The sequence below is a fragment of the Aedes aegypti genome, chromosome 2 (genome assembly GCF_002204515.2).
Source record: "Aedes aegypti strain LVP_AGWG chromosome 2, AaegL5.0 Primary Assembly, whole genome shotgun sequence".
Classification (NCBI taxonomy): domain Eukaryota; kingdom Metazoa; phylum Arthropoda; class Insecta; order Diptera; family Culicidae; genus Aedes; species Aedes aegypti.
This window is the reverse complement of record NC_035108.1, coordinates 5,687,255-5,700,275: the sequence shown is the minus strand read 5'-3', so window position 1 is coordinate 5,700,275 and position 13,021 is coordinate 5,687,255. Positions and strand designations below refer to the sequence as shown.

General features: G+C 35.4%; 2 non-coding genes across 2 annotated transcripts; both read left to right on the top strand.

Annotated features, from left to right (window-relative positions):
* Positions 1–801: 801 nt before the first annotated feature.
* Trnag-ucc lies at positions 802–873 on the top strand. The gene has a single exon. It is a non-coding gene; the product is annotated as a tRNA-Gly (tRNA).
* Positions 874–1,035: 162 nt separating this feature from the next.
* Positions 1,036–1,107, top strand: Trnah-gug. The gene has a single exon. It is a non-coding gene; the product is annotated as a tRNA-His (tRNA).
* Positions 1,108–13,021: the final 11,914 nt, after the last annotated feature.

Sequence of the window (13,021 nt, the reverse complement as noted above, 5' to 3'; positions counted from 1 at the left end):
CTTTATAATCTATCCGCAAAATAGCCATTCATGCCACTTTGTAAACCACCGACCGCTGCGAAACCCGAGACCGGTCTGCATTCGCGCAGCTATTTATACTTCACCACGTGCCTCTCCAAATATAACCCGAAAAATAGGCGCAAATCTCCCCACTTTTACGGGGCTATTCGTCCGAACTTGTTCCTCATCGTCTGCTCATAGCTCTGAGATTCGACGAAACGCGCACATTTTCGCTCTTCCCAACTTGTTGCGATGGTATGCCGATGACGGTTCACTTCGCTCCATTCGCTCGAAGCTTGTGGCGCTGGTTTTCGGGATGATTTATTAAGTGTTTCGTGAATATGTTTGTATAAAACTTGCTCTCCTTTTGTATATGTGTATGCACGATTTTGTCAGCACGATACAAACGGCACCGATGAGGAAGATGATGACGCCGATTAACTCTTCCGAGCCGAAAAAAGCAGGGAAAAATTAAACCCCAGTAGACGGACCTATGGGCGACGACAATTCGAATGAGCATACCAGCAAACGTTGAAAGATTGTATGCGCTATTGTATGGAGTTCTGCTGGTGGTGAACCCAATAAACGAAACGGAGCGCAATAAAAACCAACATCACCAAGGCTTGGTGCCAATGTGTAGCGGCGAGAGATTTAACTCACCCCAGTGCTTACGACAAATTTATGGCATCAAATTATACGGTTGATTTAATAAACATGTGGAAATATCATATTGGTTCTGTAACCCGATTAAAATCATATTCCAGCGAGACATTTTTTGGAGCGAATTAAATCCAAACACAGGCGTCGGTGGTGTAATGGTCAGCATAGTTGCCTTCCAAGCAGTTGATCCGGGTTCGATTCCCGGCCGACGCAGGATGTTTTTTATTATATGTGAATAATCTAGGCTACAGCTCATGTACTTCTCGTATTGTTTGGTTAAAAATTATCCTCTAGTATTTTTCTATATAACAGAATTTTTGAAAATAAATTTATATTGTATGGAAGTTTCCATCAGTGCATTCGCAGTTCTCAATAGCCGTGATCGTCTAGTGGTTAGGACCCTACGTTGTGGCCGTAGTAACCCAGGTTCGAATCCTGGTCACGGCAATGATCCGCTCTCGTGGGATCATTGTCACGGAGAGAACAGATTTTTTTAGAATGAAATCGCTTACATTGGATTAAGACAGGGCTGCCCAACGTACGGCCCACAAACAGCTTGAACACTTTTCTCATATCTGGTTCTTTTGTTGCTCTATCGACTAGATTTTGGAACTTTTCAAAGCATATTATTAGATCTTAGGATTCTTCAATTTTAGGCTTTTATCTTTTTTGATCCTTTAGTTTATTTTTCATTCAAATTTTCAATTAAAAAACAATAGTTTAATGAATAATTATTAAATACAAGGCATCCCTGCAATATATTTTTGTTCATTATTAAATACCGTAAAACGATAGTTTTTTCGAAGAAAACTTCAATATTTATGCATGCTGTTTCAAGGAATTACAATTTATATTTTTAAAACAAGTACTGACATCCGAGCTATCAATTGCACTTGATAGATTGCCAAAAGATTTATTCTGAATGGATATATAATTTTTCAAATAATCGAAAGTCGGTTTTCTGTTTTGGGGTAACTTTGATAATGGAGTATAAATCGAACAAGATTGAATGAATTACGGAACATTTATAGGGCGTTGCATACCTCTAGGCGTTTAACGCTATATGGAAATTTCTGACTTAGATTACAAAAATGGTCCCAGTTTGTAAAAATGGTTTTCGCTAAGAGATTTGAGACCGAATTAATGTTCTACTATAACTAGGCTATCATGGGTAAGTGACGAACTCATTATTACTTTATCAAATAGTGGTCGTAGAACAGATTGTTTGTAAGCGTTGCAAAAATGCTAAAATCTTGTAAATTTTTAATATTTGCATATTAATCCTCAAATGCACTTGATTCCAACGAAAATAGCTTTGACATGAAGTGTCATATTAATACTCTTTACTTATGCATTTGTTTTTCTTAACTAATTGACAGAAACTTCGTTATTTCGTTTAGTATGTAGGGTGTCGCACTATCAAAGTTACCCGCATTATCAAAGTTACCCCGTTGTACGGTACACAAAATTGAATTTAAATCAAATTCGAAAAAATATGCTGCCAAGCACTATACCAACCAACACGATGTTGCCGTAGCCAGCATTACGAGGCTCAAGCCAAAGGCCCAAGCTGATAGCCAGCCTCAATGCACAGTGTTGCAAAATTGATGCTGGCTACGAAAACATCACAACCTATCAGTCCGTTGGGTCAAATACTATCTCAGTGAATAGTAAAAATAAGTTATAAGCATGAACCTCAAACTTGAGATAAATTATAACAAGCACTAGGATAAGACAGACCTAGAAGAAGATTAATAGTCTTTCAATTTTGGACAGGATTCTCACAGAAATTTAGCGGGAAATTGAAGCAGGATTATGATAAAATGTTGGGCTTGACTATCTTTATAGAATTTGATGTAATATTTCACAGAATGCTGCGCAGGATTCTCGCAAAATCTGAGACTTTATTCTAAGATAACACTGAACAGAATTTTCAGATGATACTACATGAGATTCTGACAAAATCCAATGAAAATGTCTTGCAGAATTCTAAGAGATTTTCAAAATACACGAACAACATATCCAACAGGGTTCAGGGTAGAAATTTTAAAAGAATCTAGATGGGTTCTGACAAAATCTTGAGCAAAATTCTCACAGAATCTTCGGAAATATTATCGAATAAACAAATAACTATTTTCAATCGCTCAAAAAAATCTCGCTTCCCTTTGATTGTACTAATAATTTGGCCCGCCACAAAATATTGTATTTGAGATTGGGCTCACAACTTTAAAAGGCTGGAAAGGCTTTGATGAGGATTTCGTAAAACACCCAAAATTGAACATTGCGTAGTTTGATAACAGTTCCTCCCCATAAGGTCCTTTATGTCTTAAGCTTTGGCAAATATGATAAAACCCTAAGATATAATCTGGATGGAGAAACACAGTGAGGTTATTTATTAGAGATAACTGTTCACAGATAAGGGATAGTACATAAATTATGTCACGCTAAATTCCAGCTTTTTGACCCACTCCTTCCCCTTTGCCACGTTTTTGTATGAGTCCTCCGAAATCTTTGTATGGCTTGTCACGCTTGGCTTGACCCCCTCCTCTAAATGACTCCTAAATGGATAAGTCTTGTGAATAAAAACATATTTTTCTTCAGATTTCAAGACGCAAATGGTCATATAAAGGGGACCAGTTAAGGTATTCTTTCTACCTATTTTCTAATGATTTCTACGCCAAAATCATATGAATGGGTCGAACATTTGTGTTTTTCCTTTACACTAAATATTTTTTTTCAGCTAAATAAAATAAACATTATTCGGAAATTTATAACATTCAAAATTCCCTTAGAAATTCGATTATTAATTTTCGTTTAGTTTAATTTCAAGAAAACAATATTGAAAAGGTAATGGTAGCTTCAAAAAATACATCTAGAGTTCCTCCAGAAATTTCTCGCTCCAGTCCAATAGAAATCTACCCAGTGATTCTTCTAGTGATGATCTTCTATTCTACTAGCGATTACTTCAAGATTTTTGTTCAATGACTCAATCAGAAGTACGTTAAAGGCTATATTCCGAAATTACTTCTTAATCTATATGAAATTATTTAAGTGAATTTATCTAGAAATTACATGTGTTTTCCTCTAAGATTATCATTCAGGACTTCTTCAAATAACAATATTTTTTCAAGTTTTTTTTCTAAGGATATTTCAAGGAATTACTTCAGAGAATGTTAATTATATCAGAGCCAAAAACTAAATCAATGAGACGAATAAAATTCCAATAGGAAGTTTTATGAAGGAATCTTTGGGACCGTCCATAAATGACGTAGCATTTTTTGACTGATTTTTTACACCCCCTCCTCCCTCGTAGCATATTGTCACAAATGCTGATATCCCCCTGGGAAAATACGTATTTTTTTATTAGTTTTCCCTAGCGACTGGGCTGAAGCAAAAAATAGGAATTAGGAAGTTCAATACAAAGTTTGATATTGATGACAGATGATAATCTAACGAATAACATTTTGATATACAGTAGTGCTCATAAGTAATTTGGAAACTTTAACATCCTGTTAAAGTTACATAATTTTTGTTTTCAGTTTCATATAGGCTGAATTGTATTAATTCTGCTGTTGTTGCCATAAAAAAAAACAAGTGTACAACAAACCAAGTAAAAAAATAAAAATGTTTGTTTGGATTGATAATGTTGACAGTAACGAGTTAGGGTACAATATATTTTATAATAAATTGAACAGAAATTTCGTTACATTAGAGGATTGTTTTTTTAATTATTCGTTGTTAGAATATAGATATCAATGAAAATGATCAACAAAATATATTAATTTGAAATGGATCTTTTTATGCAAATTCAAATCCATTTAACAATCACTGGCCAGAAATAGAAAAATTTTGCGATTATTATTTAAATTATTCATCTCTATTAATACTTCAGCTGAACTTCATTATCGTTTCCCAAACTGAAATAATTTTACACAATCTATAACACTGCGGAACACGTTTTTGTCTCCAGCATCAAAATACCTCTATTTACTCAATTAAGGGTTGCTGAATCCATTGCCGTTTACAGAAATGTCATAGCACGTCTATTTTTGAGATATTGGTTGTTGAAAATGCAAAAATTGACTACTTCAGCCAACTTGCATGCAAGTTTGCCAGCTTGTAAGGCAATTTATTTGCATAATTTGCCACAGAATTCAAACTTTATGTGTATAACAATACTTATTATCAAAGTTTATAATATTTTGGTGCGGAAAAGTTATTTTTTGATGGTTTAGAAAAGTATTGTATTTTGCCATATAAGAGAAACGAAGAATTTTGTATGGAGACTGGAAGCATGTTGAAAAAAATCGGTTTAATCTAAATTTGATCGTGAAATTTCAACCAAAATATATCTAAAACGAAAATTTAATTCCTCTTTTGCATGTTTGGTGGATAAGATCACAAAAAAGTTTGATAAAATTTGCTTCAAATTTTAGGTAAACATCAATAAAACCAATGTTTTATACAACTTCGGTGACTTGTAGCTAAAAATTGTGACGTGCTGGGAAATTTCTGTGAACGGCATCAGATTCAGCAATCCCAAATCTACTAGAGACACATAATTTGATCCTTGAGACACGCAAAAATATCATTTTTGTTGCGCTGTGCAATGGAACAATCAAATAATTAAAATAATCTTTTTTCAAATTACCGAGTTATTAAGAAAATTGTATGACAGGGCAATTACGATAACACTCCAATGTGTTGTCCTCATTAATATTCAGGCTATTCCATCTAGAGCATTGATATATCAAAACAAATAGATCAGTTGATTGGGTGGAGATCTCCTGTAACATTGAATGCATAATTCACGGCATAAATATCTTATTTTAATGTAATATGTATTTGCCAAAAAGAGCATATATCATTCTCTTCAAGAAATAAAGCCCCAACAGAAAATATGAATAAAACTAAAACGGTTGACTTTATGTCTTGTAAACAAATTGGAAAACAATGTTCTCCAAGTCGTTAAAGCATTGATTTTTAATTAATTTAATAAACTTCTATTATGTTTATTTAAAAATTCAATAGTTAAGACACGAATATAATATAAAATTCCCATAATTATTTAAAGCTTTAAAGAATCTGTTTGATTGCATTTATCAAGAAAATCTAAAATTTCATAGATATTTTCAATCTTGTCATGAATGTTTTGAACCTCAATCATCATTTTATAACCCAAATCTATAAGTCAACAAAAAAAAACTTGATAAAAAATAGCTGTATGCCATTTTTTTAGTACCTCTCATTTTACCGACATGACCCAAAATGCTACGTCCACTAGCTAGGGGTCCTTCCCTTCCCCTCGTCACACATCGTCACAAATCCGTGAAGTCCCCCCTTCCCCCAAAAAAGCTACGTCATTTATGGACGACCCCTTTGGAAAAAAATATACAAAGAATCTGTGAATAAAACTTTCATTCATGTTGGCATTTTTAGAAAACTTTCGTTACGAAAATAAAACAATGGAGACCTTATCTTCTCAAGAGATTTCCTGACCAATTTTTCGAAAGGAACGCTCAAAGGATTTCTTGAGTGAAATCTCTAAAAAATAATAAAAATTTATCAATGAAAACATATTTCGTTATATATTTTCATTTGACTTTAGAACCGTTTCCAAGCAAACTCAAATAGCTGTTCTAAAATGATCAAATGGGCTTTACATTTTGTCGGATGATTTATTTATTTTATTTTATTTATTTTATTTATTTAATTTCATCTGACTCTCAGTCTTAATGAAATATATGATGAGGAAAAGCCCCCTTGAGTTGGTTGACATATAAACCTTGCTCAAAAAAGCATAAAAACCCCATATCTTTTCTTCACAAAACATTACACAAGAATTACAACTTATATCTAACAATAACAATTAAGCACAAAAAAAAAAAAACATATTAAAATCAATTAAACATAATGCCAATCGCCAAACAACTGTATCAAGAGATTATGCCCTACGGTACCGTATTACGTTGTAAGCTATGTCGAAAGGCGAGAGCTGATCGGTTGAAGTCAAAATGCTCGTAGTACTCGTTGAATCTGGCTGACATAAACCGTATTGGATCGTGCAAGCTATAGTTGGCGGATCGGTGTCCAAGGTTAAGAAAGGCTCTGGAGCGGAGATTCCTGGTTGGAGCGTATATCTCGAATTCGTCCAATAATGCGGGAGCATCTAATTCTCCTAATAAGGATTTAGCTGCAAATACTGCTTGGTTGACAGCTCTTCTCTTCTGTAAAGTTTCAAGGCCCAAAAGCTGACATCGGTCTTCATAAGGTGGCAAATGATAGTATGATGATAGGTTGACCTCGGAACAGATTCCTTGGAACTCCAGATATCGGTTTCAAAGTGACCAAACAGGTCCCAGGCGTGGCATCTCACTCTGAGAATATAAAAATTTTCAGAATCATGAAGTTTGATGAGTCACATTAAAATGTGTACCATCAGTGTACCAGTATCCGCTCATGCCCCTATTTCCGCTCACTAGTGTAAAAATTGATTTTTCGTGTCAAAAGTCAACATTTTTCGAACGGATATATTCTAGCAATATTAACAACTTTCATATGAAGTCGTCTGACATTATTTTCATTTGATAAAATAATTCTTTATATTGAAAACATAAGACCTCGTGAGCGGTTATTGGGCCACTAGGAATTTGTGTGTGTTCCAATAACCGCTCATGCGAAAAATTGAACAAAATTTTAAAGAAATGTTGATTTTAGTATACAGCCTTCTTTATTGCATTAGTAGATATGGTTTGACCACAGAAAATATCAGGATAAATAACGAAATTTGAAATTATGCATTTTTCTAGTAAGTTCGTCACGAAATCTGTTCACCGTGAGCGGAAATAGGAACACTTACATGCAGTAACAAATGCAATTAAATATTTTTTTATAAAAATTTATCAAATTCTTTTTATTATGCCGCTGATTACCTATACTTGGAGCTACACTGTGACATAAAAATAGTATTGATCGACACAATAGTTATTTATTAATAAACATTTGGACACATGACTTCCCTTAAATGAGCGGAATCTGGTGCACTGATGGTACTGAATTTCTATGATTGACCTCGGCACCGGTTTCTTAGAAAACAGAATACCGGTTGCAAAGTGGCCAAATGGGTACTGCGCATGAAAGTACTTACTCGCTTCCAAAACATGGCCACCAAACCCGTTCACGGCAAATCCGGACATTGGGATCCACGCTATAGTTTTCAAATTTCCCGAGATTTGATTTTCCGGGAAACGGGAAATAAAATTACCATTTCCCGGGAAATTCCGGGATCCCGGGAAATTCTGAAAAACGTGAAAATAAAGCAAATTAGGTGGAAATTTATTTTTCAAATTATTCGTATTTCGTGTAGGGTCGGTGTTCCCTTAGTAGACAGTCCCCTATTCTCGCACTTGTAGCTTTTAACGGCCGTTTTGCTACAAATCGTTGCAAAATATGTTTAACATGAAGCTCAGGAACCATTTACCTAAGTACCATTGAGACACAACTGGATTTTGTTAAAAAAATGATCGTAATATAGTTTTGCTTATAATTCAAGCTCCCTTGCATCTATAGAGTGCTTCGTGAAGCCCAAGCAGGACAGTTCGGTTTTGCGTCATCCGATTGATTTGCTGACGGATTCGCGCGTTTTTGTTGCCGGAGAATTTTTTCCCCCTGTTTTGGAGCGTCTTGCTGGGTAGTGCTTCGTGAAGCCCAAGCAGGACAGTTCGGTTTTGCGTCGTCCGATTGATTTGCTGACGGATTCGCGCGTTTTTGTTGCCGGAGAATTTTTTCCCCCTGTTTTGGAGCGTCTTGCTGGGTAGTGCTTCGTGAAGCCCAAGCAGGACAGTTCGGTTTTGCGTCATCCGATTGATTTGCTGACGGATTCACGCGTTTTTGTTGCCGGAGAATTTTTTCCCCCTGTTTTGGAGCGTCTTGCTGGGTAGTGCTTCGTGAAGCCCAAGCAGGACAGTTCGGTTTTGCGTCGTCCGATAGATTTTGCTGACGGTTTCGCGCGTGTTTTCGTCACCGGAGATTTTTTTTTCCCTGTTTTGAAGCGTTTTGCTGGGTACGTATTTGGGAAGGCCCAAGCAAGACGGTTTATTTTCGAGACGCCAAGAAGTTTTGCTGTCAGTGTCAGTTTTGTGTTCAGTTGAGAATGGATTACCAACTGGTGAGTTCGTTTAATGCTTATGATAACACATATTTTTTTGAAAGCGTAACTTTTATGTAACATTAAAACAGACTTTGTATGGTTTGTCACTATAGGTGTCGGCATTATGCTTTTATCTTATACAATTTGAATATACATATAAATATAAACATAAATAAAAGAGAAAAATCTTTTTGACATTATTAAAAATTATCTTTTGAATTGTTCGACATTGTGAATGTTGACGTATTTTCTAAAACTTCTACCATATCGAGACAAAATGCACAGTAATACTCATATGTAATTTTCAAACAAACTATGTATGGTTCGTCACTAAAAGTGTCGACATTATTCCTGTTTCATATAAGTTAAAATATATACATGTAATTTTCAGTTTTCGGGAGGGCAGGATCAAACATGTCGTGCGTCGGTCGAGTGAAGTGAAAAAGTTCGGCGATCGGTTAGTTCTGTTTGATCTTTTGACCTTGACGCTTGCTTCTGCGGGAGCGGGTGACGAGGGCAGGATCAAACATGTCGCGCGTCGGTCGAGTAAAGTCAAAAAGTGCCGCGATCGGTTAGTTCTGTTTGATCTTCGACCTTGACGATTGCTCCTTGGCAGTGCGTCAAGAAAGCCCGAGCAGGCGTCAGTTGTTTTCCCTCTCGGGTCGTGCGCCTATTTTCTCTGAGTGCTTTTTTATAGCCGAGCAAACGAGTTAAGCTGAATGTGGATTGTTGCTGCTCAGTCAAGGATGACGGATCAATTGGTGAGCTCGTTTCATGCTACTATTTCTAATCTATAAAATATGTATGACTGCACATTTAATCGATACAACGGTAGGACGTAAATATGATTTTTCAACAAACTATGAATGGTTCGTCACTGTGAGTGTTGACATAAACTCTAATTCATGAATTATTTATGTTTAACATTTTTTGTTTACAAAACACCCCTTTCTTTTTATCTTTATTTTTGTAATTATAAAAAACAAATTTGAATGGTTCAACACTACAAGTGTAGACTTGCGAAAGGTTCATTTTATTCAACAAACTTTGGATGGTTCGCCACTGTGTCGGCATAAGAATAAGAGTGTTGTATGATGTTCCAGCCAATCGAGTTTTTGTTTCTTTTCAAATAAGTTAAATATAATAACACATGCTTTCGTCCTGACAGCTGTAGGAATGTTACATTTAGATATTTGTTCAACAAACTTTGAATGGTTCGTCACCTCAAGTGTCGGCATAATTTTCCTTTACATAGAAATTGTTCATATCAAATGAAAATATTATATTTTCGTAAAAGCATATTTATATTTGACAAAAAACTATTTATCATGGTCTAATCACTTATCAAAGTGAATCCTTTGACCCAACGATCCTCCCCATTAACAAACATCCTTCCCAGTAACCATTGTGGAGATGCAGAGGCAAACACGGTCTCCAAATAGCAAAGGTTACACACTAACATTCCTTCCCCCAATCCCACCTGACTGCAAGGACGTGGCCGGCGCCGTTATTGACCCTGTATAAATAGAGGCACTGAATTATGCACACTGAAGAAGATTATGGTCAATCCCAGCCGAACTTCTAGTTGATTCTTTGTGCATTTTCACTGACTTCGGTCAATCACGGAATAGCAACCATTGATATGTGTAGTCAGTCTAAGCTAAGCTAAGCTAAGCTAATTCAAGCTCCCTTGCATCTATAGGAAATCTATTGTTCCTATAGTAGCACCACTAAGAAAAACTATTTTTCGTAAAATAAAATAATTAATTAAATTAGAACTTTTTTATACCTTTTGATCCACTTTTTAAAGCAAATATGTAGAAGTTTTGTAAAACACGGTTTTGATTTGTATTTTGCTATAGTAGCACAAGCGACAATAAATACAAAAAAAATGTTTTCGTATTTTTTTTTTCACAAAACGGTGATAAAAAGCTTTCAGACGTAAATACAGTGCCACTGGCTTTATTTTTCGATTTTATTCGAATACTTGTTCTTAGTCATGCGACTTCATCGACCCTACACAGTTAAAAATAATGAAAATTACACGTCATGTAAACTTCAATTATGCGATGTAAACAGGACGTCATGTAAATTTAAGTCTGGAATCATGTAAATATGTGTTATATGTCACGTAATCACACAGGATCCTGCTGAATTACATGAATTATAATAGAAGTTTACATGACATGTCATGTAAACATCCATGATAACCACGCTCCAATTATGTGCATTAAATGTCTCAGAAATTTACACGTTTCGTTCGAACTGTGTATTCATGTTTCTCTAAAGAAATGTTAGCTTCATTTCAAACGCTAAGCTTTAGAGCAACACATTTTATAGCATTAAGTAAAAGTCCTCGTGGAGTTTATTCTTGATCCAACTAGAGTCTTTATATTTAAAATTGTCACTGTTACATCCATGAAAACTTTATAAGACTACTGAATTCATTGAAAGAATCCCTTGAAAATTCCTTTATTTTATGTAGCAAAATTTGTCTAAAATTTTATGAGCAACTTTTTCATTACAAAAAACAAAAAATCAGCATCGAAATATAGCTAGTGATGTAGTGAGTTCATTGGTTAGAATTATATGATAAGTAAATGGTGCAATGGTTTTTGTTTGATAATAGATAGTATTTTCTTTTTTTGCAAAGCTTCCCGGGAAATACGGAAATCCCGGGAAACAGAAAATCATTTCCCGGGAAATCTCAATTCCCGGGAAATGTTCCCGGGAATGAAAACTCTAATCCGCGCCATGTACTAACCATGATGACATCCATCTTCACCGTTATAGATCCAATAATTGTAAAAGCTCAGCTGATCCCAAGCAACCAAAAGTTCGGATTTTACTTGAGAAATGAACTCAGAAGTTCACATCAGGTTTGAATTTTGCTCCATTGAACTTTATTGCTGATTAAAAGACGATGCAATTTCAAACTGAACTTCATTCTTAAAAACAATCCGTATATACTTGTTAAATACTTTAAAGTACATATAAAGTTGCATAGTTTCTTTCAAAACAACTTGAAAGTTCAAATTAGGTTTACCAAGAACCTGTTTAAAACTTGAATACAGAGTTCATTCAAGGTACTAACCGTACTGAAGTCGAACTTCTCTCCGACTTGAAAATCGAAATAAAGTTCGAAATAAGATTTCACAGCGACTTGATACGGATCGATCTGAACTTGCTGTGAACTTCAAGCAAGCCGTTCACTTTACTTGCAAACCGGACCTGCTGTAAACTTCTTCTACACTTGAGAGTTATTTATGATCTGGAAAAACATTTCGATCAATCAGACTAAAAATGAACGTGATCTACCGTTTAACATTGCCACTGTTTCACATTATCACGATAAAAAAATCGTTGCCTTTTGAAAGCAGTAAGTTGCTTGAACAAACGCACTTCATAGCACAATGAAAGAGTCTTATAATGTCGCTGTACTTTATTTCACGAGCCTTCGATCATATTCATCGAATAACTAGGATTTCACTTTATCAAAGAGTTCACCTACCTGCATCTTCCCATCCTTTTAATAAATTCATTTTGATGGAAGAAATACAGCACTGCTCTTAGCAGGGTCCAATGATACAGCTTTATCTGCTCCATATATTCCGTTGTCTTGAATGTTCTCGTCCTAATTGGCACAGTTGATTTCAATCTCAAAGTTGATAATCTCTGGAGGGCTTTCACTTTTATATGGACTTGAATTAGCTTAGCTTAGCTTAGCTTAGACTGACTACACATATCAATGGTTGCTATTCCGTGATTGACCGAAGTCAGTGAAAATGCACAAAGAATCAACAGAAGTTCAGCTGGGATTGGCCATAATCTTCTTCAGTGTGCATAATTCAGTGCCTCTATTTATACAAGGTCAATAACGGCGCCGGCCACGTCCTTGCAGTCAGGTGGGATTGAGGGAAGGAATGTTAGTGTGTAACCTTTGCTATTTGGAGACCGTGTTTGCCTCTGCATCTCCACAAAGGTTACTGGGAGGGATGTTTGTTAATGGGGAGGATCGTTGGGTCAAAGGATTCACTTTGATAAGCGATTAAAGCCTGTCCACGATAAATTTCGGACACTGATGGTGGGTGTACCACAGAAAGTTCGAGAATTTTACAGAAAGAAGGATTAACATCCTTGTCAACTGTTTATTTTGTAGATATAACTCTTTTATTCTGAAATAAACAATTGTTTTTGTTGAATTATGAGTAA